Source organism: Triturus cristatus, chromosome 11 (genome assembly GCF_964204655.1).
Source record: "Triturus cristatus chromosome 11, aTriCri1.1, whole genome shotgun sequence".
Lineage (NCBI taxonomy): Eukaryota > Metazoa > Chordata > Amphibia > Caudata > Salamandridae > Triturus > Triturus cristatus.
Window position 1 is genome coordinate 437,434,220 of NC_140594.1, and position 22,670 is coordinate 437,456,889.

Genomic DNA, 22,670 nt, shown 5'->3' on the forward strand with positions numbered 1-22,670 from the left:
TCCTCTCACCCACTCATCTAACCACCCTCTCACCCACTCATATCACCATCCTCCCATCCATTTATCCATCCTTCCATCCACTTATTCAACCATCCTCTCACTCATTCATTATTCTATCCACCCAACCATCCATCTTTCACCCACCCACAAATGCATCCTTCTAGCCACCCATTCATCTTTTACCCACTCAGTGTTCATCCTTTCACCCGTTCATCCATCCATCCATCTTTTCACCCACTCATACACCCATCCTCTCACAAATGTATCCATGATTTCATGCACCCACTCGTCCATATATCCTTTTATCAACCCATTCTTTCACCAGCTCATCCATCCATCCTTTTTCCCCTTTTCTACTACTAGCCCATCTTTTTTCTTCTTTATTGCGTTAATGTTGCCCATTTATCTGCCGAGTTACAGACAGAAGAGGTACATATAGAGCCCCATCCCGCTCTAGCTGCTAAAGTGGGGGGTTCACAATGTCAATGCAATAGATCTATGATCTGTGGCTGGGAAGCTGGGGTGTGGCCTTTGGGGATGCTGCCCACCGGTTATTCGCGGCTGTCTCTCCCGTCTCCTTGTAACCCTGCCCCTCCTTTCACCAGAGGCTCTGTTTCTAACCCGGTCACTTATTTCATCTCAGCCTTTCAGTCTATCCTTGTGGCACTCCCCACCATCAATCCAGGCTGTCTCTGCGCTCTCCTGGTCACCCTGTCCCTTCCTTCACTAGAGTCTCTGCTTTTTACCTGTCTCCTCCATTCACTTCACCCCTTCAGTCTCTCCTAATTGCCCTCCCCATGGGCTGTCTCTCCCTCTCCGAGTCACTCCTTTCCTCCTTTCACCAGAAGCTCTCGGCTTCTTAGTGGACTCCTGCCACTGTCTTCTAGTGGCACTGCCATCCTGTAATACACGGGCTATCTCTCCCCTCGTCATTCTGTCCCTCCTTTCAGCAGAGGCTGTCCTTTTCTCAACAAGTCACTCATTTCATCTGTCTTTCATTCTCATGGTGAGGATGGGGATGGAAGAAAGACTTGAGGGGACACCAGGGAGGAAAAAAGTGATAACATTTGTGAACCTACATCATTCCAGTGCAGAGAAGCAAGGTGACTGGCCGCCTTCACCAGCTGGCATCTCATCGTGCCAGTGCAGAGAAGCAGAGTGACTAGCTGCCTTCAGCTGCTCATGCAGGGTGGCTGGCTGCCTCACATACACACAACCACACACGCACACAACCACACACACAACCACACACACAACCACACACACAACCACACACACAACCACACACACAACCACAAACACAACCACAAACACAAACACAAACACAATCACACACACACAACCACACACACACAACCCCACAACCACACCATCAGTGCACACTTTCACCAGGCACAGGCACCACCAGCAGTCAGTGCACGCTTTCACCAGGCACAAACACCACCAGCAGTCAGTGCACGCTTTCACCAGGCACAAACACCACCAGCCGTCAGTGCACGCTTCCACCAGGCACACACACACACACCAGACGTCAGTGCACACTTTCACCAGGCACACACACACACCACCAGCCGTCCGTGCACGCTTTCACCAGGCACACACACACCACCAGCTGTCAGTGCATGCTTTCACCAGGCACATACCACCAGCCGTCCGTGCACGCTTTCACCAGGCACACACACCACCAGCCGTCAGTGCACGCTTCCACCAGGCACACACACACCACCAGCTGGTAGTGCACAATTTCTACAGGCACAAACACCACCAGATGCCCCTCGGGCCAAGTTTGCGCGTTATAAATCTATTTCATTTCATTTCATTTCACATATTAATTGTTAACGCATCCACAATTAACTATTGTAGCAATCGCAGTATGGCACACTTTACTTTGAAACATATTCATCTAAAGCGCAGCATCCCACCATTGCTACAAAAATAAATACACATTTTTTTGGCCTACAATTTATAGACTTTTGTTCCATTTGGTGTTGAAATATTTAGCAATGCCAATAGCTCAAACGTAATTAATGCGAGACCTATTGCATTGCCAATGCTTGTTTTAGGTCTGGATTTGGAGTGTAGCTGTCAACCAGGCCTATTGCTTACAGTATGCATGAAGAGGGATTTGTTTCCATGCTCTTTCAACCATCGGCGTGTTTTGGACAAGTCCAGGTCTAAAAAATGCTAACAAATGTTACCAGACCTGCTGTTTTAGTGACTTGAATAATATTCTCAACCTAACTGTAAAGCGCTTGACCCATAATCTCGCCTCAAAATGTGTGAAACTAAGCAAATGGTTACTTTTTCTTCTTTATCACATTCAAGAGCATCTTCAAATATGTGATTTCAGCATGTTTGTTGTGCAAAAAACTCTTTAGTTTGTTTTCTTAGAATCTTTTTTTGCTCCATGTGTAATAAAAGTCTAGCCCACATATAGGGTAGACATGACCCTGACTTGCCTATTAGTTCACTAATCGCATTTTCATCAGGATGCGAGCAGGAATGTTTCTCAGTTCATATTTAAAAACCCTCACTTTTAATGAATATATTTCTAAAGCATGAGAGCATGGATTGTCATGTACAGCCGGACCGTTATCATTTAAATAGCCATAAGCTTTCCCACTGGCATGCAGTTTTATTGATAACATTATTTAACTTTTACAAACTAATGTGTGGAAATCAGATTTCAGCAAATATTTAGCATTTACACTTCACCAATTAAAGTATTCTGATTTGTTTTGATCATATTAAAATCCCTGTTTCTATCTCAATTCAGAAATACAAAAAGGGCTTACCTAACTACTGAAATGTATTTCGAACTATTGTGCAGTTCATTTACAAGCTATTCAAATGTTGTGTGCTCAACACACTTGTCGGATGGTTCCCTTTACAAAATACCTAGCTCTGCATTCTGAGAACGTAAAGCAAACCCCAATCTCCTGGACAAATAAGCAACAATTTGTAAGAAACAAGACATTGGACCTCTGTCTTTGAATGCACAGAAATTGTCACAAGATAAAAGCAAGATTTAAAGGCATCTTTATTGCCCATTCATTTTCTGAATAAACAGAACACTTGTTCTTTGTCTTCTGGAGCTCTGTTGCCAGGCTGGGCAAGTGGGCCCTTAAAATAGCTCGCCCTGATAAAATCTCACTCTGGGCGAGTAGATTGTTCAAGGCCTGAAGTCCATTTAATGCATTGCTTGTGCCTAAAATCACACGGTTGCACTTCTTGGCTCAGCCCAAAAGAGAATTTCTCTTTTACCTCATGCTTGTGGGTTTATCCTTCTGCCTCCAAATGCATAGCTGCCAAGGTTTCAGATTGCTATGTGACATTTTCATAATTTCTGTGTAATTACGAGTGACATTTCAATGACTATGAGTGACACTTTCTCGCGAGCAAAATCAAGCACCGAAGACGAGGGAAACACATGAATATCGGAAATTACACCCATTTGAACATCAAGCCATTTTAAGAACATCTTAAAACTATAGCAAAGCACCAGCAATGCAAGGGCACTGTTGGACTCGACTGTACCGTAGAGGATGTGGGAGGTCATACTACCTGCAAATGAGCCTCATCTTCCATAATGCCCCCCACAAAGATAGGCTAGATCTCCCTTGGGTGGACTTAATCAGAACCACGTGTCTCATCCCCCTTCTGCATTAACTGATCAAACTGTGCTGAGAAGCCCCAGCACTAACCATCACAAACAGTAGATTCCCCCCTCCCATACCATGTGACCCTCAAAGCCACCTTCTGACACAAATGTCACCTCATTAGGAGGGTTTGTATACTGTGTATTTGTTATTACAGAAGAGACAGCTTGGCCTTTCCTGTACCTCTGTAGAGCTACCCCTACAGGGTAAACAGAGTCCAGTCGTAAGAAGCCGAAATATACAGCTATTGAAAACTACGTATCGAAAACATCAGGACCGAAAGCTATTACCTTAAAATACATGCTTTTAAATATTTATTTTTACCGAAAATATTGCATTTTTTAAACAAATAGTTAAAAACAATGATAATTCTAAATATGTTTGGGGTATGGTCGGTTGCATGTACCTTGCTTTTCATCCTGGAAACATGTCATTTTCTTTCTATTCTGATTCAGTTAGAAACTTTGAATAGTTTTGTTGTTTACAGACAACTCAAGAACAGAGAAAGTTAAATAACAAGTTCTCTTTTTATTTGTATATGTATGAATACTTGTGTGTAGCTGCAAAACATTAACGTGAAAACATTCCAAAAAGACTATATATGGAAGGTCACCAAACCTCTCTGGTCTGGAGTATCATTTTCTGTTTTACGTTCGTGTAAAACAGAAAACGAGACTCCAGTCCAGGCACTGACTTGCAGGCAGCTGATCACGCTGCAGTTAAAAAGTTAACACTCGGCTGGCATTGAGTCTCACAGTGGCACTGTCACTTACTTGCAAGGCTTGCCACCGCTATTCAGTGGCCAGCCGCCCGCCTGTCACCTCAGACTCCTGGCCGCTGCAACAGTCACTCCCTCAGAAAACTTGCATGGCGCGCCTCCCATGGCATCAGGCTCGGCAGCAGGCGCCACTGTTGCACAGTGGGCTCCACATGCCCCTCGGTCTGTGGTATTGGGTCTGGCGGTTGTGGGTTCATGATGGATTTAAATTTACCACCATGCGGTGGTGCGAGCAGCGATGGAATGTCATCCGCATAAGCTGCCTTTTTAATATGTGTCTTTTCAGAAGAAAATCCCCAAATAGTTGAGTTTTGGCGGATTCTAGATAAAAAAAAGGTTCTAAAGCTAGATTGAACAAAAAGGGGGACATGGGACATCCCTTTCAAACCCCTCTTCTCAAGTTAAAATATGAGGTAAGGCCGTTCACTGAAATAGCTGTCTTAGGATTTGAAAATAGTAGAGAAATTAGACTAACAATTTTAGGACCAAAACCAAACCATTTAAGCGTTGAAAAAATAAAAGGCCTGTAAACTCTATCAAATGCCTTTTCTGCGTCTAAAGCAATAGCAGCTAGAGATTTAGAAGTGTGAGAGGCTTTGGAGAGTATGTCAAAGAATAAGCACGCATTGTAGATCTTTTTTTTTTTTTTAGTCGTTTGGGGTTAACCTTGACAGGATTCAATGGATCGGCTGCCGTTGATGTCGCAGATGGAGATACGGACATTTTTGACTGAGAGATTGAGGTGGCTTTGAAAAAAAACTGTGGAATTCTTGATGAATCTGCGTGTCGGAGATGAAGTAGAAGAGTTAAGCCTTCTTATTCTCCCCATAAGATGCACAAGAGTAAAGATTATAGAGATTCAGGATCCTTGGTGAGAGAAAAACAGCTACGGTAACAAGTGAACACTAAAGTACTGACTAGGGTCAGATATTGTGCTGATTATTTATTTAGAGCATAAATCCCTTGGCCACAGAGTCAAAAAGCCAAAACAAGGGACATGCGCGTTAGGCTACCCAATAATAACACAAACCTTCTTTTTTCTTTGTAGTAAAGTTCAGGAGCATCAGAAAGAGAACAAGCATTGAAAATGCAATAGGTCTCGCCTTTGATTAAGTTAAAGCCATTTTCTTTGCTAATGGTATTGTATAGCAAAGCAAATGGCTTTACCTTAATAAAAGGGAAGACCTATTGCATTTTCATTGCTTGTTTCTGTGTGAAGATTTGTTTACTAAAGTCCAGCTGTATACTTTATTACATTTTTAATGTACCAAAGGGTTTACAGACGTGAAACATTACAGCCTAAATGTCATTTTAGCACCCTGAGTAGGAATCTATGCGGGATGCAGCGCTTTACAAAATCCCAAATAAATAAAAGGTTTGTTTAAAACTCTTTGAAATGTACCCTATATTTTTTCCTTCCAGAAATATTTCCCTGCGCTATTTAACGAGTATTGCACTTTAATTCCCACTGTCTCATAGAGCACTTTACATAACGTGCCCAGAGTGCCAGAGCGCTGCTGGGCGCTTTGCACTGTTCTCCTGCTCTGTTCGTTCACACAGCTGGACAGATGTGCCCAGCACTGAGTGCCTGGACTCTGAAGCTGCAGTAAAGCTCATTAAACATATTTTTGAAATGACGATCTCAGCGAATCAGTCCGAGAATTGAGGTAAAAACAGGGAAAAGTGATGGCAATGTTCTGATGTTTTTAACTAGGAAGAGCGAAGTCACCCGGGCTTTGACATTCCAGGAACGGAAGAAATGTAATTTCTTGGGGGTAAAATGATTGTTTGTGTCGCAGCCAATACTCAGCCAGCTAGCCATGTTTGGATGGTCCCGATTTACTGAAGGTGTACATTTTATTGCTCCTGAAAGTATTACATTCCCACAGTGTTACTACAAAACGATACTGAAACTGAATACTAGTTTCGTTATAATCTTGTTTATTTCTGGGCTGTTATTTGTGTATTCGTTATCAGATATTGTTATTATTACTATTGGTAATTTCATTCATAAAGCGCAGTACTCTCGAAGCGCTAAAGATACACTAGATTTCATTGCCTCATTTTATCTGTTCATTCTCTTCAATTTATCTCCTGTTCTAAAATCACCAGATTATTTCAGGAGGAAGAAGTAATATAAAGCAGTAGCTTTGAAAATAATTTTGGTGTCCGAAAAGAAACCTGCCTGGTCCCATTCGAGTTAGTAACATAATAGTGCCCGGCCAAGTCTGACGCTCTACAGGACTCTTGCCCCCTCAACACCCGCTCACCGGAATCTCCACTTGGGCGTCGGACACCCAAGCACTGTCGGTCAGCCAACCCAGCCCAGAAGCCAGAGGCAGACTCCGTAGTACCTGTTTCCGCAACAAGCCGAACACGTAGCCACAGAGTAACGTCACAATAGAGCGCGGCGCACAGTATGCTGCCATTAACCACCCTGGGAGCTTATTTCACAAAGGCGGGCCTAGCAGCCATGATAGAAACAGAGAGAGGATTACGCATTACAAGAGGCAGCTACAGGAAAATACTATTGACACAGAGAAAAGACTGTGCGCGCATCTGTCATATTATTTGAACATGAAAGCAAGGCTCTCTGGTTATTGGGTAAAGTTACACCGAGTCAGTAGCAAGTATATTTTATTTACTTTACCGCCTGGAACATAATACTTGGGATATGTATTGAAGAAAAAACATTTGTCACTTGTACTAACCGGGATGTAAAAGTAGATTAAAAGCGTCCAAATGTATTACATGCGGCGCGCGCTCCCTGGAAGTGGCTCTATTCCGCGTATGCGGGAATGGCATGGCAGAGGGGATGGAGTCTCGCCACGCCTGGCTGAGCTGCTAAGGCAAGATCGACTTTAGCTTTCGTCCTTCGCAAAGCTTTCTTGTCTTTATGGGGCCATATGTTTGAAACACATGGCCCCATAAAGATAAGACAAGCTTTTACCACAAACGTAAAGCAACCAAGCCAGTCCAACTGGGACGGCTCTAAAAGAGAAAACTGTACGTCACTAGACGCTCTTTTCCAATGGCTGGCCACCGTTTAGCATAAACGATGACGCCAGCCAATGGAAAAGAGGGGCGGGTATTAAAGTCCACTAGAGAAATCTACCCTTAAATCTCTCCAGCGAGACTGTGCATGTCTGCGCAGTCTACGCCAGGCGAAACCTAAAAAGGTGAAAGTACAAAAAAAAATGTAGAATCCTTGGTAAAGCAAAGTTATCTGTGACAACGATTGGAAAACCAAAAAACTGTCCGAGGTCCGAAATCAGGCTGATTTATTTAGGGCATGCTCCTTTTGGCAACAGGAGTAGGAAGCCAAACACGAGGAACACAGAAAATAGGCTTCTTAATGTCTATTCAGGCTGTCTCTTATTCATGTGAAAGACTTCAGGAGTAGCAGAAAAAGAAAGAAAAAGAAGAAATATTCAAAAGGAAATGAGCATGTACCTCAAAACATGCAGTTGAACAACCACGCTATCTCTGAAAAGAGGAACAGTGGGAAAGCTGAAGCACAACATCTCAGCGCTGCAATAATGGTAAACGTAGCGGCCGCATCACAAAACGGCGGCTGTTTCTAAGGCAGCATCGAAGGCAGTAATTACTGTGTTTCCTTGCTGCGGTGGGCGTCAAGAGCTCTCAGGAGGTCGTCGGGTGGTTCTGCATGTCAGACCCACACTTTAGGGAGGCATTAGGTCACTAGACCCACAAAAAACTGTCACCAGCTTGAGCCGTTGCTCCGGACATCATGGCGCGGCTACCATCAACCATGGGTGTCAAGCCACGCCCCAATAAATGAATGAATAGCGAGTTTATGAAGCGCACCGTAACTCACAATTGAGCTTCCCGGCACTAGGCCGGGGACTGACATGGATCCTTACCTGACGCACCGGGAAGAAAGGAAAAAGATAGATGGAGTGGTTAGATTAAGGAGCAGAGCAGTGGGGGGCGTCTGGGGCAAGGAAGAGTCAGGTCTTAAAGCATTTTTAAAAAAAAGAAAATCTTCAGTGTCAATGAAGCGGAGAGAGCTGGGGAGTTGGTTCCAGGCTTTGGAGCTTAGCACCATGAAGAACTTTCTTCCTCGAATTCGAGTATATAGGGTGGGAGCTTTAAACGAAAAGCAGTGGATGATCTCCACGTCTTCTGGGTCCAGTAGTGGCAGTAAGATATTTGGGTCCGGTGGACTTAAAGACTCTAAACTCCGGTAGTAAGATCTTAAAAAGGATCCTCTTATGGATTGGTAGCCAATGGAGTTTTTCAGGGCTGCTGAAGCAGAGCTCCGCTTAGGGAGTTGGGGCACCAATCTTGCAGCAGCATACTGTATCATCTGGAGCTAATGAATTAACTATTTGGAACAGTCCACATTAAGAGTCTTGCAGTAGTCAAGTCTAGAAGTAATTGGGGCGAAGGCAACAGTTTTGCTGGCATCCAGATCCAAATGATAAAATATTTTTTTTAGGGATTTAATTATGTTCAGACACATGCCTGCCACTGCCAACGCTTGTGGGTGAAAGGAGAGGGCAGTGTCAAATTTTACCCCTAGATTTATTTTTTTGTCTCTTCCACAGTCGCAGGAGGTGGGGACACTGAGTTGGGCCACCATTGAATAGGGGAAAACAGATTTGATTTGCCTAAAAGCAGGATTTCGGTTTTATCTGTGTTGCATTTGAGGTGATTGATTTGCATCCAAAGGATGATATTGGAGAAGCAGTTTTGGAAGTTGAGCTTGGAGCCAAAAGAACCTTCGTCTAAGGAGAGGATCAAATGTGTATCGTCAGGGTAGAATGTAGTAACGATTCCACATGAGGCTATCGGGGAAATGAGGGGGGCCATATAGCTATTGAATGGAGAGGGGCTGAGGGATTAGCACTGCGGAACTCCCATTGCAACTGGTCTTTCAGCTGAAGAAAATTGTCCTAATGCTACTGTTTGTCTCCTGTCAATCAGGAAGGATTTAATCCGGAATTGAGCCTTGTGCAGATGCCAATTTCTTGGATCCGCTGAACGAGTATGGTGTAAGAGATGGTATTGAATGATGGGGAGAGATCACGCAATACCAACAGCATATTGTTAACCGCATCGAGAGTCTTTTTGATGGTTTCAAATACTTTTAGGAGGGCTGACTCGGAGTGTTTGGGTCTGAAACTGGATTGTCAAATGTGTAATGAGTTGAAATGTTCTAGGAAGGAAATGAGTTGACCATTAACAATTTCCAGTATTTGGGCCGATACAGGAAGTAGGAAAATAGGACTAAGGTTAGACAAAGTTGTAGGATCTGCTAGGGCCTTTTTTTTTAAGGGGCTTCACAACTGCCAGCATCCAGGCTGATGGAACTTTCGCGGAGGATAAAGATGTGTTGAGAATTTGGTTATTGAAAGAAGCCAGTCCAGGGCAGGACCGTAGCTGCAAAGGTAGCTGATTCCAATGTAAAGGGGCCAGAAGGGAAAAGGATCCCCTCACCCCCCCCCTCCCCATGCCTGGCCATGCGAATACGCCTAGGACATAGTAGCAATTGCTCACTAGATTTGAGGTTGCGGGCTGGAATGTAGAGCTGCAGCCTATTTTGCCGATAGCATGGGCCACTTGCATATAAGGACCTGTAGACCAGGTAGAGAAACTTGAATAGAGCACACTTTTGCATGTGAGGCCAGCACAGGGATCTTAGTGTGGATTCAGAGGGAAAACGAGGAGGAAGGTTAAAGACCAGGCTTGGCAAAAAGGCTCTCATTCATCGCAACCATTAGGACGTTTCTGTAGTCAAGGCAACTCACAATAAGTGCCTGGGTAAGTGATTTCCTGGTTTGCAAAGTTAGGCATTGGAAGGCTTTCCTAAGAATACGCCATAAACCTAAGCATATTCCAGAGATTGAATTCACATGTTCTGTCATTGATAGGTTCTCATCGATTAGGACACCAAGATTTTTGACTGCTCTTTTTGTGATTGGAGTCAACCCCGGTTCCATGGGCCGCCAGTCGCTGGACCAAAAAGCATGCGCTTTCCCAAAAATCTGAATCTCCGTCTTCCTGGAGTTAAGCCGGAAGAAATGAGCAGACATCCAGGAAGCAATTTTTTTTTACAGAAATCTTTTTATTATATTATTTTTTGTCTAAACAGCAAAGATAGAGCAACATATATATCGTATAACAGTTTGGTATGTCACTTCTGGGCTAAGACCCTCCGCGGATAAACATGTACAGCATCATGACTTTGAGAAATTAAACGGAGCACACGCCCTAACTGAAGTTTTCCACTGTGTTAGGGGGAGCCCCCTCCATGATCACTGTGGCCCAAATCGGTGTTAGTGTCCAAACCTCTGTGGGAGCGTCATCCAGACCAGACCCGCTCCCATTTACGTAGACATCCCCTACCTAGGTAGATCGTGTTTTCGTTTGCCATACACCAGTCCATATCCCCACCACACTACAGGTGGAGCCTTTCTGGCGCCTCATAGGTGTGCAATGTTTTGCTCAGCCTCCTTAAGACCCAATGAGAGCCATATTTTGCTATATCTTGGCGGTGGATCGTCCCCGCATATGTGTAGAAGACACGTCTTCGCTGTGTCCGGTAGTGCCTATCCGACAACCTCCCCCATGAGCTTCTGCAGCCCCAACCAATAGGTTTTTTCAGCAGGACAGGACCACAGAAAATGGAAGAAGGTGCCCCTCTTCCCACTACTTCGAAGACAGAGGTCCGTCTGGTAGCGACCCATGGCCTGGACCGCAGTGTGGGAATAATATGACTGATGTAGGATACGTAGTCGGACCAGGCGGAACCCCGTATTGATGGCCAACTCCCGGAAGGTTCCCAGCACCTCTTCCCATTCCCCATCTTCATATTCTGTAATGTCTCCTTCCCATTTCGTTATTTTTTTGGTAACCCCTCCGACAGGACTCTGTCCTCTAACGGTGAGCATTCCAGGACTGTGGTGCGACTTGGGATATGTGCCGTAAGGGCATGGTGTAGTTGCATCTATCCGAAGGCCTTGTGGGTTCTAAATTGTACTTTGCCTGCATTTCAGCCCAGGTAAGCATGTTTTCGTCCTTCAACACATCGCCCTGCGTGCAGATGCCTATGAGGTTCCAATTCCTGAAACCTCGTAACTTGCGCACCTGACTATGGGAATCGTTACAATTCAGCTGGTTCATTTCAGTGGGCCTTTCACTCCAACCCAAGAACAACGTAGCTGTCCTCCACACCCTGGCCACAGTGAGCGCCTGGGGAAGAAGCTTCTCAGTGTCAGGCAAACCATAGAGCACTCCCGGATATCCCCAGTTCCACATCGAAAACCTCTCCAACCTGAAGGTGAGGTCCTCCCAGGATGCAAATGCCCAGTCATTAGCAACCACCAGTTGTGTCGCCCAATAGTATTTCCTGATCTCTGAGAGACCAATGCCCCCATCGCCCACAAAGCAATCTTGGTCATACAATCCCTAAATCTGTATTTGGTGGACTCCAGGTTAAGCCCCATAGTGATGACAAGTTAAATGTCATCTTCATAATTAGAGGGTTAACCGTGTCGATGGACATGTGAGGTATAGACGGTGGGCATGGGTAATAGGGAGAGTCGGACTTAGATGAAAGTATGGCTTAGTAATTTGAAGGGGACTAAACTATGATCAGACCACGATTGGGTAGTAGGATCTTCAAGTGCTAGGCGAGGATCGTTGGTGTAGATCCCATTGAGGGTTTGTTCCCCTGTGTGGGTGGGGTGGATAAGAGTTGAGGGAGGCCTATTATCCTTAAGGTGTCTTTGAGGTTAGTGACTTAAGAATTGTCCAGGATGTGAAAATGACATTTGAAATCACCAAGAGAGGTGAAATTGGGATATTGGAGTAAGAAAGGAGCTAATGAATCCCCAAGAATGGTCAAGGAAGTGAGCCTTGGGCCTGATAGGCAGAGTAGGCAGCTGGCAAAGGATTGGGAGGGGTTGATATTAAAGCAGAATCCCAGGCTTTCTGCTCTTCTAAGAGAGACCACGCCAAATGAGCTGCATTGGAAGCCATCATGGAAGATAATGGATAACAAATTGTACTGTATCATCTGTACAGTGGTTACCACCCACGTATGAGGTGCCAATACAAATGGATAATACGCTGCTGTGTCGGAACTGCTCCCTGCATGATGTCCCCCTGCTCGACTGAGAGCATCTGGGTTCCTGATATTTAATTTTTGCCTGAGACTCATGCTTTCTAGTGTGGGCACGAAGGCCTGGGTCTGTCCTTTGACATGAGTAGGGCCCTGAACCTACCCTGGACCTGTAAGGGCGCGTCCAGTGTGCTCTCATTTGGCGGACAGTGGATTACCGTCCTTGTCATGGTGGTAGCAGCATACCTTGTTTTGTAAATCAGTAGTTGTGATTAGAAGCAAGCCCTTTGGTTGGCTTAATCACTCTAATTCCCTGACTTATTCAGTGGCTTGCCTTGTCCATTCTTGTTTGTCCCTCCCCTCAAGTATACCCTTGTTACTTGTGTCCCTTCACTGGTTAGTTTTAGGGAACCTCTTTTTTCTTTTTGCTTAAGCAAGCAGTGAGAATGCATGTTTTTTCCAGCTGTTTCCCCCCCCATGCTTTTCTGCTCCTCCCGCGCTCGGTGTGTCTCTCTTGTCCATGAGCTTCTCTTCTGTTGGAGGTCTGTGTTGCTCTGTATGCTACTCTTCACCCCTCCCTCCATGATGCTATCTCCTTGATTAACTAATCACCTCCACCCCTTTGTTGTTGTCTCCCTCGTGTGCTTCTCCCTCGCCCATTTGTTGCTCTCTCCCTCGTGCCCCTGCGTCAAGCCTAGTTGCTGGTTCTCAGTTCACTGCCTCCACCCGCTTGTTTGTTGACCCCACACCCTCTACTTTGGCTATTCTTTTAAAAATAATGTTTGTCTTGGTAGACTGACAGCAAATTGCTGCCTGCGTTCCACAAAAGCGTTTTCGCTCACTAACATTGTATTTTAATTGACCGATCGAAGTGGCACCTAATTCTGGAGGGATGCCTGTCTGTGGGTTCTATTTTGAAAGCCTCTGACCTAGTCATGTGCACAAGATAAAGGTGAGGTTGTTTTCCCACACTGTGGAAGTGTATTGCTGACATCCCTGAACCTGCAGGAAGGAGATTTATACACTGAAATGGGGAAAGAGAAGACAGTGCTCCCTCTAGAAATTATATCATCTAGTTTTGCTCCAAAGTAGTCTTTATGAACACTTCCATTTAGTAGATGGTGGGAACGAAGGGTGGGACTGCAGTTTGTTTTGTATGTGGAGGGCCCCTTAGTTGAGGCTAGCCTTGGTCTCTCTTCTGATCTCTGTTAAGTGTGGCTATTGGTAGCCAGGTGCAGTGAGCTTTCACCTTTCTGTGCCTCTGTTATTGGTGCTCTAAACTGGGGACAGCTTTGCTGTGAGGAGCCTTTTAAAGTATTAATTGAACTATTCTTTAAACAAGACTCCTCCCTGCGAATGATAAGCCAGCTTTTTTATGATAAAGATAACAAATGTGCCTTTCTCGACTTATTGTCTGCAAGATATGCACCTCAAGTGTACCGTTGTTATTGATTATAATGAGTATTGTGCATATTGTAATGCTAAAAGACCAATAAAACGTTTTATAAAAACAAAAAAAAACTCCACTTCTTTTAATGTGAGATCCTACTTGCTAAATCCCATGGTCACTGCCATCACTTGAGCACATGGCAAAAATGTGCATGCTAATGTTTTCCTTTTCTGCATAGCAATGAAACGGAAATTTTGAAGTCCATAATAGTCCTTTATGTAAATAGTAATTTGCAGGCTAGTGTATTGACCGTAATTTACTCCTATCTGCAGTCTAAAGCACAAGTCAAAAGTGGCTTATTCCGAAAGATGGTGCATTATACCACGAAAATAATGTTTGCTGAATGCATGCTACATAAAAACTTGGTCGAAATGTTTCACCTCAATCATTTCTATATATGTTTTCTTCTGCTGTCCTAAAGCCTTATTGAAAGCCATTAGTAAGCCATATTTTCAGTCTGCTGAAGTATATATGCATCACATTGTTAGCTTGTTACGCACCTTTTGCCAGATAGCGGGTGGCCTTCACCTTGGCAACCTCCTGTGTGCTGCACACTCGCTACTGGTACAGATGCAGGGAACGGCACCTTCCTCTAGGTGTCTACTTCTAAGGAAGTAGACACTGGAGGAAAGCTAATTTATGTGCTTTTTTTTACCCCCATTTCATCCATCGATGTCAAATCTGCAGCATTTTAAGTGTATGTAGCTGAATGCGGCTTTTATTTACATGAGCATGTGTTTATTCCTTTAACTCTTATCAGAACTCTGGCCTGTCTTTGGGGTTCTGATTCTTTGGAATCTCGTGAGTATGGGTTACCTAGCAAGTCTCAGTTGTGACTCTGCTGTCCTGTCTGTGTGCTGTGTAGCCGTGGGTTCCTGTATTTGGCTTCTTTCGAATAAAGACGCATTTCAACTATTATCCAATCTCAGCTTCTGGTCATTCAACTTCTCCCCGATAATACATTTTGGTACCAGGAGTGAGGTGAGCTGTATTGACTGGGACCGTCCTGCATCCGTTCTTCATCTTTGGCTCTCTGGACCCTTTGTGCAATGACCCCGTCGTTCATTCTCAGGTGGGCCGTTTTTTTTTTAACTTAAGGGATAACTTTAATGAGAGAAGACCTCATTTTGACTATTTAAAGTAACAGCCGCCCACCTCGCACTCTTTGCAACGCGCGCTTACCTGAACTGGAGCTGTCCGTTCCCGTTGTTGCGACTCACGTTGGTATCCAGTATTGTTGTCACACTCCAGCTTGTGTCATCATTGTAGCTGTGGGAGCTTGTGGACTACAGCTTCGCGAGTGGTCGCGTTAGGAGTTTTTGACACGCTCCTGCATTGCATGTCCGCAGAGGATTCTGGGAGTGCGTGCTGTCGTAGCACGTACGGAGGCCATCTTTATTAAGGATTTCTTCCAGTTTAAGGCATAGCATACTCTGTCTTGCTTTACTGTTAGTCCCATGGGGTCAGGTTACCTCTACCCATAACCCTTCTATCACTTTTTGATTATTTTTCCCACCGGAAACCAAGTCCCGATAAAGAAAATGGCGGTCGGAACTTTCCACTCTGGGTCCGGCTGGGTCCGGCCAGCCTGTCACAGCATTGCTGGTATCACGTGGATGCGTGAATCAGAGGAGGATCCGCGTCGCTAGATTTACAAATGTGGTTTTCGTTTAATATCTTGAAAACTACTAAACGAATGTACACAATATCACAAAAAGGTTGCTTGCTGGACCAAGATCTACCTCTTGGCCAAATTTGTTGTAATTCCTGTTTAGTGGTTTGGGCTGGCGTGTCAAAATCCCTACCCGAAATTGCATGAGGAAAACGCGTTTTGGGACCCCTACTTTTTCTCTGCCTCGCTTGACGAATCACCCTGAAACATTCAAGTAGCTAAACACTGTCATACTAATTTTGAACATTTCGTGAAGATTCATCAAACGGTACCAAAGCTGATAGAAAAACAAAAAATAATATTTTCCAATGGAAGCTAGGTCTCAACTGTAACTGGCGACTTTATATAAAACCTATTATATAAATATCGAAGATATCGATTTCTTACATGCGGAGAGAGAGAGAGAATTTCATTTTTTGGGGGGGGGGTGTAACCCGTCCCAGACCTCCCCATGTTTTAAATTTACAACCATCCCTTTACCACTACACACCCCATAACCCTAAAATTACCCTTACCTCTCTTTACCACTACTCGCAACTAAACCCTTTTTAAAAAAAAATAAAAAACATAATTGTTTTTTTAAAAAAATACCTGCTTGGCAAAGGCATGCCTGGTAAAGGTACGAATACTTACCTAAATGCTACTTACATGCATATTAAAGCCTGTATGGTAAAGGCATTGTGTGGTAAAGACTTATTTGTAAAGGCGTTTTCCCAGAGGAACAGGCCAGGTGAGGTAAAGGCACAGAGACCCGGGAAGTTGAATGCCCAGAGGGAGACGGACTGAGAGAATCATCACGGAGGAAGACAGACGCAGAGAAGAGGGTTGGAGATAGCCCATAGAGGGAAACTTCTTAGAAGGAGCAGGGAACACCAGGGTTCACCGAGATTTACTGAGAAGGCTAGCACTACATGTGTGGTGGGACACACCCACCCACAACTTTCTGAAGGTTGGGTCCGGTGGGCTGAGGGTTCAAAGCCTTAAAGGTGTGGAAGCCCAGAAGCTCCAATTGAAATGAACTGAACTGGATGATGTGTAGATGGAAGTTTAGAAATGGTAAAAATGTATCCTTGTGGCACATAGCTACTTAGTTCCATGTAGTTAGAGAACAGTAACATTTTGAGCTAGTTCACCACCATATCCTGTTCTGTTTCTGAACCTTATTTCCAGACTTGTGAACACCACTCCATCACAGTTACGTTTATTAATAGGGCTGTATTAAGAGAGCGATGTGTCATGCTTGTGCGACCCCCTACGGGGTTTCACCAATAATTTTTTGTATAGGATAGTTAATCTTCTGCCATTGGCAACACAACTACAAATACTATGCCATGGGGCACTTTGGATTCTCTTAGTGGAGCAGCGGGGTCTACCGCCACACCTGAGCAGTGGGTAGACTAGAGGCACCTCCAGTGGATTTTGGAAGCGGTAGTTCTGCCTGCTGTCAGTGTCTGGGGTCCAGGCTGGTACATTGGAGCATGTCAGGAGATTCACAGGCAGAAAGGCCTTGCTCGGTATGAATCCACAAAGAGTGTAAGCCACTGAGCAGGCTAACTGGTGAGGAGTCCACAGTTGGCAGGGACAGTATGAAGGCATTGCAGCAGCCGCTTTCCCTCGCCTCCCCTCTTCCCACCTAAAGCCAGCGAATCCAATTCATTCAGCTGACCAAGCGGAAAGTCTGCGGCGCTGCCGAGCAAACAAGACAAAACTTAAGAGAGCTGAAACTCTCAAAAATACACCAAGCACGAACCGGAACCTACCTGAGCACCTGCTCTAATCCGACGGATGTGTGTGATATATCTGCAGGCCAGACCGCCGGCCCTTTAAGAACCTGTATCCTTAGTTAAACAAGAAGCATTTATTAGTTAACTATTCGGTGACTTTGGTTGAACGTCGGTCTTGGATTCTTCCTCATCTCATGAGCTGGTGTTTGCATTTCGGCCCCAGTAGACATCCGGGAGTGGTTTTTTTTCCCCTCTGAATTTGCACGTGGTAAATGAGTTTCATTTTCCCTGGAACAAGAAGAATGCCTAAATACTCGGGGTAGACCCGGTGCTGACATCTGCCCTACCCTGCCCGCAGAACAGAACACCCTGTTACTATTTGCATACTCAGGGCTCTTTTGGCTTGACTCACAAAGCAGTTTACTTGTTTGTGTAGATTCAGTTGGCAAACGCAGATTGCCTTTTTTAAGCAAAACAAAACTTTTTTGAAAAAACGTTTTTTACAAAAGGATCTTTTTCAACTCAGATTGCTTACCTTTTGATACCTCCCTCCCAGGTGCCCGGCTAGAATCTGAAAAATGTTTTGCAATAGCTCCAGCTTACCGGCCGGTGGCACCATTGGACTCCTTGGTACATTCTTCCCATTTCCCGAAGTGACGACACAGAACTGTACATAGACTCAAGTCCTTCATGCTGACTTCAGTTCCTCCTTTTCCATGCCATGTGATGTGGATCACAGCTTGGCTCCCAACGTCTTCAATGTTCTTACAGATTTAGTTTTTTTATAGCGTGCAGTGATTTTTTCCCCCTAAAACCAAAGGATTTCAAATGTGATGTGCTTGTTGGAACCATAAGTCGTTCACTGATCTGTATCATGGCTTTATTTGGTGTCTTGGCTCCAAGCACAGTTAGACGGCCTACAATAAATGACTGATGCCTCTGGATTCCATCAGGGAGAGTGAAACTAAGCTTTACATTGGTGAGAATTGGTGCTCGTATTATTAAAGGTTGTAAGCCGCTTTTGGTTATGACGCTGTTTCAGACCAGGACATGGAGCAAGTTTCCCATATCAAAGAACAAAATAAACAAGCAGTTTACTCCTTCCAGCTATGCTGATGCTCGTTTCTGCCTTGATCTCCAGATTGCTAATTGTTTAGACACTTGGTCTGAATCTGAATTGGGTTTGCCTCTGGGCACCGTGGGAGCATGATGAAATGAAAATAAAATTTATAACGCGCACTAATATTCATGGGTGTCTAGGTGCAGTAAATACTGCAGAATTGGCTAGCCAGAAGGAGGATGAGAGAAGGCGCGTTTGGGCTAGTTGTTAAAGAGCCAATTTTTTAAGAGTTTGTGGAATGCCAGAAGATTTCTTTCTTTCCTTAAGTGTCAAAGGAAGAGAGTTCCACAAGCTAACAGTGCGTGCCACAACACTTCTCCAGTTACCAGATTAAAGGAGGCCATGGGCCGCAACTGCCTCTCTTGGATATACCATTGAAACTCTGTGGTCTCCTGATGGACTGCTACATAAGAAGACGAAACAAACAACAAGGTGACAGATGGAATGCTTTTACTAATCTCAGTCACAGGTTATCCCTAGAGGCCATGTAACCATGGTTCTCCAGTGAGCTGCCCAGTGACTAGTCTGCACAGGCCCACTCTTGTATATCCATCCTTTCTGACACAACTCTTTGGTCAGGAAGATATGATAGTTCATTTTTTTTCTCGTAAAGTCTGCCCAATGCATTTTATTCAGCTCCCCTTGATAGCGAGTTCAAGTAAGTTAATACTTTGGGTAAACATGTGTTTTCTTGTGCTTCATTACCACATCGCTCATTGAATTCTGTATGCCCTTTATGTGCTATACACAGGTCTTGTGTGATACGGCAAACAAGATTGAGCCCACTCTCCCACAAGACTTAAGGAAATCTTTCACACAAACCAAATGGTCCTGGATGGCCAGGATACACCTAAGTATGTTTTGAGGGCTGGTATGGATAATACAAACTATCTTGCTCATGCCTAGCACCAGAGTGCTTAGCCAGCAGCATGCCTAGATGGGGACAACCAGATAAAAAAAATGTTGGTGCTGTTCCTGCTTCCTTGATGGACTTGCCCTTGAATGTAGCAAGGCTGTTTGGGAGTAAGGAGTATTGTGTGCTGGAGAGCTTCAAAGATAAAAGGACACCAGATTTGTGCCTTGGGCTACTTTCACCTGCTCACCAATACCCACTACAACACAGGATATTCTGAGGCTTCTCGAAGAGCCTCTGCTCTCGTCAGATGCAGTCTTTCATGGATTCAGAGTCCAGGTAAGCGGCAAGGGTCATAGCCAGCAACAAGGACATCATTCATCTTCATCTTTGCCTGCTGCAGACACAACCAAACTGCTTTAGTTCCTGCTAGTCAAGTCACTTGAGGCCCAGAAGAGTCAAAGTTGTGCTTTGTTTGCCTGTCTGATACGTGCCATTACTTCAGAAGATGGGTCCTTAAAGCTGTTCCTCCCTTCCTCAGTTTTCCTTTCCCTTGCTTATCCTCCTGAGTTGTCTTATGAGTCAGTGAGTCAGGCCACAGTCCTTTCCACATCGGTTGCAATCGTGTTGGTGTGTGAGGCGGAATGGGGCACATAAGCCGGTCCCCAGGAATCACGGGGTTTGAGACCTAGCTAGGACCTCAAGTTTCTGAAACATTCGAAGAATGGGCAGGTGAAGATACTGATGTTGTCCCTAGTTCTGTTGTTATTTGATCCTGTTGACTGTATGCTGTCCCTTGACTTGCATGGTTTGTACTTTCATGTTCCGTTCCAGCAGTACTGTAGAACCTATCTCCAGTTCATATTTAGGACAGAGCATCATCAGTTCACCATCCTGCCTTGCCTCAGCCACCTGGTTCTTCACGAAAGTGATATTGATGGTCATGCTGCATCTTTGCAGGTCTTGGCATATGGTTGTGACAAAACTATTGTCTCTAGGTTGTGGAAGTTAACTGAATGGTGTGGAAATCAGAGGCCTCTGGTCTGGGATGGAGCAACATCACTAAATCTGTACTTTTGGGTTAAAGCCCATTTGCCTTGCACTTAGTGCTTTACTACCTTCTATTGGGGATGGTAACACAACCGCCATGTCCTACTGCACCAAACAGGACAGTGTGGGATCTCTTTCTGGAAGCTCTCCATCGGTGGGGTGGCTGGTCCCTCATGGGATTTCACTGACTAGCTCGCTGACGATCAGGGCTTATGGGCTCAGCAAGTGTTGTCTTGTGATGAGTGGCATCTGTATCAGTAGATGTCAAAGGACACCTATGTCTATCTAAGAAGCTTGCCTGTGGTATTTCTATATGCTTCTTCTGGGACTGAGCAGTGCCATGCCTTCTGCACCTTAGAGTTTCCTCTTTAAAGTTCTTTCTGAGACAGGTTGCACCTTTGATGGGGTTCCGGGCTGTTGTACTTGTTTCTGCTACTGCCACTGATTTCATGGGTCCTGAAGAAGGTCAAGGCGGACAGAGTATAGCTCATCCTGATAGCTCCGTACTGGGCACGCAGAGTCTGGTATTCTGACCTTTGGAACCTGAGCCTTAGCCCTCTATTGCATCTTCCTTCTTGGCAGGATCTGATGTCCCAGCAGCAGGACATGGTCCTCTACCTGAGCCTTCACAAACTAAACCTCCTTATGTAAACATTGAGAAGATCCAGCTTTGTTTGAGTTAATGGCAGGCATTGTAAATGTGCTCTTGGCGGCTCACTGCCTTTCCATAAATTCGATCTGCTGATCTAGGTTTGTGGCCTGATGCAAGGACTGACCTGCTTCTGAAGGCTAGATTAGTTTGTTCTTTTGTTTGTTCTATCTTTCGTCTGGCCAAACCTTGTCTGGGCACCGTTTCAGCCATTCTGCATTTAGTAAATCATCACTGTTTGCGCAAATAATTTGTTGTGATGTATTTCTTTGACATGGCTTATTTTTTGGCCTGGGCCATTTGTTATGCCACAGTCAGACATTAATTGGGTATTACTTTTTTGATGTGCATACAATTTGAAAGCAGGCATAGTTGCACTTTGAGGTTGGTCACACTTGAGTCCTTATTACAGTAATGTGCCTGCAATGCACCAGTGAACTGCAGGCACCTTCGGTACAACCACTACACACAGCATTACCTTGACAAAAATGTGTGCTTCTGATTCGGGCAGCCTTTCTCCTGAAGGTGATGTTGCACTTCCTTGTGGGGCAGTCTGTCATGCTTCCATTTTTCTCTCTGTAACTTCCCTCTAAAGAGGAGGAAAGCCTTAACCTTTTAGATCCCAAGCAGGCCCTAAGCTTTTCTTTCGATAGGCTCAGTCAACTTTTCGTTGGTTTTGCAGAGCCAGAAACTGACCTTTTCAAGGAGAATTGTCTTGTGCATCAAGCTCTTGCCAACATGGAGCCTCCTGTGGGCCTTCGGGCTCATTCCACCAGAGTCAAAGCCGCTAGCTACTCCAACCCTGGCTAGAGGCGTTTCTATGCCTGATATCTGCCAGGCTGCTACCTGGGCATCCTGCCACACTTTCAGCGAGCATTACTGCCTTGGCTCTCAGGTGCACAGTAAGGGACATTTTTCTGGCTTGGTCCTGTAGGACTCTCTGGTGTAAAGCACACTTCTCAGACCCTCCTTATTTTTGGGAAGTACTAGTTTGGCATTGGTTCAGAAGGCGTGTAATTTATGGGTAAAAATGTCTATCAGAACAAGTTCCTTACATGTAGAGTTGCTATTGGTGGCCATTCTTTGTAACTGCATATTCCTTACTGCCTAGCTTCCTCTCCATTTTGTGCAGTTGACTTTTTGTGTTAAAAAATATCCCAAGTTTGAATTGGCACTTGTCGGTTTTCATTTGTAAGTCGCTCTGCGTTTGAGGTTGTGGAAAACAATGGTGGCAAACTGTCCTCCGCATACAGAGGTGGTGCGAATTTGCGGAGTTCGAATTTGCCACCTATAGTCAGTCATACAAGAGCTTTTGCAAGTTTCTGATTCCGGTCTGGCTTCAGGAAAGAATCATAAGTTGAGGAATCTGCAGTTAGAATATCCACCAGAAGGTATGTACCTTGTTCATTTGGTCCCACAGTGCAACTCAAACCTCTCCGACATCACAGTATTCATTCTCTGTCTGGTCATGGGCTTTGTGTACAGTGGGATACCCTGCAGCTATGATTTATGTTGGCATATGGAAAGTCTTGTATTATGTTTATACCACTATCCCATGTGCATGGTGAAAGAGCTCTGTTTAAAGATACCGGTCACTAAACCTTGCATTAAATGCTTAACACCTGG

At 44.7% G+C, this 22,670-nt stretch overlaps 1 protein-coding gene across 2 annotated transcripts in view; it reads left to right on the forward strand.

Moving 5' to 3' along the window:
• Nucleotides 1-22,670, forward strand: part of SLC23A2 (solute carrier family 23 member 2) — an 833,120-nt gene that overhangs the window by 412,835 nt on the left and 397,615 nt on the right. The window lies entirely within an intron of this gene.